This window comes from Hippocampus comes, unplaced genomic scaffold (assembly GCF_001891065.2).
Source record: "Hippocampus comes isolate QL1 unplaced genomic scaffold, H_comes_QL1_v1.1 scaffold182, whole genome shotgun sequence".
Lineage (NCBI taxonomy): Eukaryota > Metazoa > Chordata > Actinopteri > Syngnathiformes > Syngnathidae > Hippocampus > Hippocampus comes.
Genome location: NW_017805335.1, coordinates 138,150 through 144,149, shown reverse-complemented (window position 1 = coordinate 144,149; position 6,000 = coordinate 138,150).

Genomic DNA, 6,000 nt, shown 5'->3' with positions numbered 1-6,000 from the left:
ATGTTACTACACTCAATCAAAGATAAAAGTGGTGTTTAATGTTAAGGTATCCATTTTATTTTGGGGTTTCTCTGACTATAAGTCAGACAGATGTATTTTTTGGTTTAATATTTTGGATTAACTGGAGTGACATGGTTTCCTATGGGAAATACAGATTTGGTTTTCACACAGTTTGGTTTTAGTCCGACGTTCCACTTCGGACTACAGACTTTCTCACTTTTGATGAACACTAAGGCCTACTATGCCACCGTATTTAAATGTTGATCATAATGCTGGTAATTGCAGAGTTAAGTAATGTATTATTTATTTAAGTGGTTCTGTACTTGTAAAGAGTTTCAGAAACACTGCTATAACCCTTTCAAAGGCACAGACCGAAACCCCGAAATTATGGCAAAGTAATTCAAACAGAATGTCTGCCATGTATGTGTAATTTATGCCACCCAACAGTCCATCTTGAGTGGCCGGGGAAGCGTGCCTCCGTCGCTTCCACTCCGCTCGTGAGATAAGTCGCTGCTGCCAATGGAAAGGGCTCCATCTTGATTTTATAACCCATAGGAAACTGGAAAGTCATTAGCAGTAAAGATGAATATGCGCTTATCCTGCTTCCCCATGCAGTGTGCCTGAGGAGTTATTATCTTTTATCATGTAGACGGCACAACGACATCGTTCGGTAAGGTAGCATCATCACAAGCCAGTTATTAAGATTTAAGATTATGGTTGCGCAAGCCATGACGTCACGGCGCTGACCAAAGGTCATTTAGCACTTTCAAAGCATCCAATCAGAATGATCTGATGTCTGATCTGCTGACATTTTGTTCAGAGGTTGCTATAACATGCTGTGATGTATTGACAAACATTATGACCTGCCCAAGGACAGCAACACTGAGCATTCATGCAAAGTTAAAAAAAAAGTTCTTTCCATCTACTTTGTGTGTCATTTAAAATTCTCTGGTAAGCGTCACTAAGATTGACAGCTGAGTCTGACAGCCATGTTTAATTTGATCTTTAAATTCCGATCTGGCTCGGTTAGATGTCAATACATAAAACAAAGTTGCAAAGTTTTTGAAAAAAAAAAAAAAAACTGTGTCATTGTTTTTATTCCGTAACAGTGGGAAACTAGTTCAAAGCTGTTTTTAAAAAAGGGGGATGCGAGAATCACAAAAGCAGATAGTGAATTAGTATGTAAAGTTATGTACGTAACTTGTCTTCAATGGATTTATTGTCGTGAAATAGACATTTAATAGCAAATGCGGGAGATGAATGCTTTGTGTGATGCGAGGGGGGAAAAATGGATCCACTGAAGAGTCAACCAAATCAATAAAAGCTTGTTTTCCACGTGTGCTTTTTAGATCTTCGCTGTGGTATCATCAAAAACATGACGACAATTTAGGCTCTCTTGTTTTCATGCAAACAGACACATGCACACTCATGGTTTTCTCCTTTTGGTCTCCATGGTAATGTCACAGTGCATTTCATCTTCAGGGCCTCAAAGGCTGACCGTATTTCACCGTGGGGCTGTTTTATTAAGCCCGAGCTTCTCTCTTCTGTTCTTCGGTTCATTCTGCATCTAGGGTGGGTGGCTGTGGGAAAGAGGGGGTGGTGGTTTGTTCTGGCCCCTTCCTCTGAGCTGGGCTGGTCTCAATGAGCAGGAACATCCGCAAAATTCTCTTCAGGTACGCTTGAAAAAAAGCTAAAAGATCTCTGCATGTCATGACATATTCACAGTAATCTTGTTTTATGTTGATACTGTATGTACGTGTGTACACTCTGTATCTATAATTCATCCATTCATTTTCTATAACGCTTGTCCTCAGTAGGGTGGCAGATGACTGGAGCAGGACATGAGTTTCGGCTCTTGTATTCATTCTGATCAGATTGCGCAGGGATATCTAATGAAGTTTAAATTGTGTGGGAATGAAAATCCAGCTCAATCTTTTGTTTACGTGTCCTCCAGTTGTGCCTTGTAAAATAATGTTTCTGTGATTTCTCTTAATATGTCCGTCGCTGGGCTCCAGATCACTGCAAAGATCCTCTCTGAGAACAGCTGCATCCCCATTTGAAACGTCAAGGCTGAACGGTTGCATTTGCATGCGCACAAGTGATGGTGGTGGAAGGGAAATTGAGTTGGGGGAAAAAAGAGGAGAAGCATACAAGTACAGTATATTAACAAGGCGGTGAGCGCAGTCACTGGAAATGGTTGACATCCTGCACTTGGAGATATTTCCAAGGGAATTGTCCTCCAAACACACAGTGAACAAAAAACATTTTATTATGCCACTTCAATTATTTCTCTAATGAGGACAATTTTATTGAAAATAGATAGACATATAAAGTTACCTACTAACAGAATTTGGTATCCAGTAATTAGGGAGTTGTGGCAATGTGCAAAGTAAGCAGAGTGAGATTTGAATGGATGCACAGATTAGAATTAACCAAAACAATTTGGTATCACCAAGACATTCAATAAAAATGTGAAACTACAACTCTTGAGTTTTAGGGCATTTTGCCAAAAGCACAGTCACAGACATGTTATATAGACACCTTGGAGCTGTTTTATAAATTGTCGGGGGCGAAAGCGTTATACACTACTCACAAAACATTATGGATATTCGGCTTTCGAGTCAAATTCCAGGATGAACATAAAATGCACTATAAACTTCACAGATGAACTTAATTTGACCCTCTCTAAAAGTTTGCATGCATACGTCCAAATGTTCAATGTTTCAGTACTTTTGGAACAATTTTCTCCTCTGTAACAAGGAGCTGAACGTCAAAATTCCGAGCATGTGTTTGAGCCATGAATTGACCAATACATTTACACGTATATGCCTTTCTCTAGCTCTTCCAGTCTCTCTGTGTCTCTGTAAGAACCTGCTGATGTGTGTGAACCTCTCACCTCAGTGGCCACATCCATCTGAAAAACATCCCGTTTGAAGCCTCACAATGACGAGCTTATGTCGATCAATCATTTGGCGTCGTCTTGGTCTCACGCGGCCCTATTTTTGTAGACAGAAGCAAAAACTGGTGCATCTTCATTTTTTGTGACGGGAGAGTTTAGTTTACTGTTTGGGAATTTTGCAGCCCGTGCTGCACCTGGCCTCGCATTCCACCAGGCATTTTCTATTACAGGCCCCTGGAGCACCTGACATTTTGGTGACAGAAAGTAGACTAGACCAGGTGAATCCAGGTCTAAGTTGTAGCAACGGTGGTGTATCGCAATTCGATGAAGGCGCAAGTAGACAGATTCTGTTCTCTGTTGTCTCCAGGTGTAAACTATATACATCATCCACGAGTGGATATCTTCATGCAGTTCCTGATAAACATATGTTGTATTCAAACTCCTTCATGGACTCTAGCAAGTAAGTATTTTTTGCTTCCACAATGTAGACCGTGCACCTCTCCTGCACGAATTTAAAGGGATGAGAGGAGCCACTTCGATTAGCTGAGAATCGAGCCAGCTGTGTTCACTCCCACAACAGCGGAAACGCCCAGTTCTAACTGCATCTGTCAACAGCAATATCAAAAGAAATGAAACTCCCTCCATACGCATAATTTGACTGCACTTTGATCTTAGCATGAAACTAGGGCCCATGATGTCCAAACATGAGCAGCATGAAGAGGAATGTTAGAACACCAGATTGATTTGGACTGGAAAATGGATTGGACCATTCATGGATCAAACACCTGTTGTGAATTTGGTCATTGGGCTCCTTGTTCGAGAACAGCAACTTGCGCAGGAAGTACTGAAAGAGTAAACAGTTGGACTTGTACATTCACAAGTTTAGACAAGGTCAAATGAAGTTCACCTGTAGAAGTTATAATCCATTTTAGGTTCATCCTCAAACTTCACCAGAAACAAGCCTTACTTTTTGTGAGTAGTGTGTCTCCTTTACAACATCACCTGAACAGTATTTCAAAACCTGATTCATGGAAGGTTTGAATTTTATCTCCGTTATTTCTCATTGGAAAAAGCCACACACATGGAAGGGATTGTGTTCACATTCCGAGGGGAAGCTGTGTAGATCTCTGCTTCCTCTGCATGTGTCCATACAAGCCCCACAATGCATATAAAACTAATACCCTGTAAGGAATTGAATGCTCGATGATGTGGCAGAGCATTCTGCATAAACTGGAGCAACTGGAGAAAATGTGTCCTGTCTTGCACCCCCCACCCCCCTTCCAAAAATTTTGTATAACAGGAATTAAGTTTGGCATGTGCTCATCATGCACAACTACAGAGACGTTAAAGTATAGGCCGCCGAACCCCCCCCCCATGATGCGTGTACTTCTGTATTGTTGGCCTCTGTTACATGAAGATTGTGCAACATTACTTTAACGGCGGACCCACCATTATACTGCCTTGAATGGATAAAAAGGGTTAGAAAAGTGTTGATGAGGTCATAAATCTAGCGAAAAGAATACTCCTCCCGAGACACTTTGGCGAGCAAGGGAGCCAACCTTTCAGCTCTCTTCCTCAGTGGCTGCACTGAAAGGACATGGATCTCACATTGGGTCAACTCACAAGAGATTCTTCAATCAGGTGGTCCCTGGAAACAAACAAGCCAAGGGGGAAAAGGTCTTTTATGCAGCTGTTCGATTTCCTTTCATACGGAGGTGCACCAAGTATGGCTTCCTTGTTCTTTGCTTGACCTTGTTGGCCCCAAAATGATGTCAGAATCCCATGGGAAACCTTTGACTGATTGGCTATAATTGTATTAACAACATTTGCACAGCCATTTTGTGCAGAACACATAAACATGCACGGAATACGTTGGGGACAAATGGCTGGTCCGCTTCAACAGGACAGACAGATAATAATGACTTGACACCAGGTTGTTGTATCTGTATTGTGTCACTGCAAACGGCCCTTTTGTGTGTGCACTTTGAAGCGTGGAATGAGAATGAATTTTATGCTCATTGTCAGATCTTTATGTCGAGGTAAAATAATCATTCCTCGAAACAACTCTAAACTGCTTCATTGCAAAAGCAGTTGGAGCAGTTCAGTGCGTACGTATCTAATTGTCATGATTCTGTTTTTGTTAAGATGACATTTGGTTTTGTTTCATAGCTTTGTTTCCTCATATGCTTTTGTCTTCCTCCTTTGGTTTTGTTTCCACCTGTTCTTGTCATCCGGGTCCCTTGCGTCAACTAATCGGCTCCCTCAACCCATGGCGTCTTGTCTAGGTGTTCCTTGTTGTCTCGTCGGTTTGCTTGTAGAAAAGGCTTTGAAGGCCCTGACCATACAGCACTGGTTAATAGAGAGGTAGGTGGAGTCTATTTTTTACACATGTATCGACCAAAAATGCTTCATTCCTACATTTCAGTCCTATTAGATTCTGCAAATGTTTTTGTTTTAGGTCTAGTGCGATGGTGCGTTTGTCCAACCAAAGCTCTCAGAATCGTGTTTGCTTTCCCACGTGCATTTTGGAAAGCTTCCACCAAAGGAATGACAATCAGTGCCATGATTGGTGTGGTGGCTTTCATCTGAGTCATTAATCTCTTGTAATGGCACATGATTACTCCGCAGTGTTGTTTTTAACCCAGCCCATGTACTTACTGACAAATGAGTCAGCAACGTAGCTTTCAACTTTCTCGCTTTTATACTCAAGCACCCTTGCCAAACAACTCACGACGTAGCATTCGGAAATGGTCTACCATGTATGTCCATAACTCTACCTACGATTATTGGTATTTTTTTTCAAGACTTAAGGGAATAGAAAAGCCATTGGTTTTAGGATGCCCCATTTAATTTGGTGTCGGGGCAACCCACTGCACACAACACAGACGGCAAGATAAAAAGGCGTCAGGGAATCTCCGGTCACGCCAGAACGCTCTGAGTTAATAAAACAAAATTGCCTAGCTTGCAAGTGGCCAGGAGGTAAATCCCAACAGGAGGAGAGGTTTGACGTGTGATGAGACGCTGCAGATCCGACAAACAAAGAACACACTTAATCTCGCCTCTCTGCTCCCTCCAGATAAACAGCCTTGACAATCCATAGT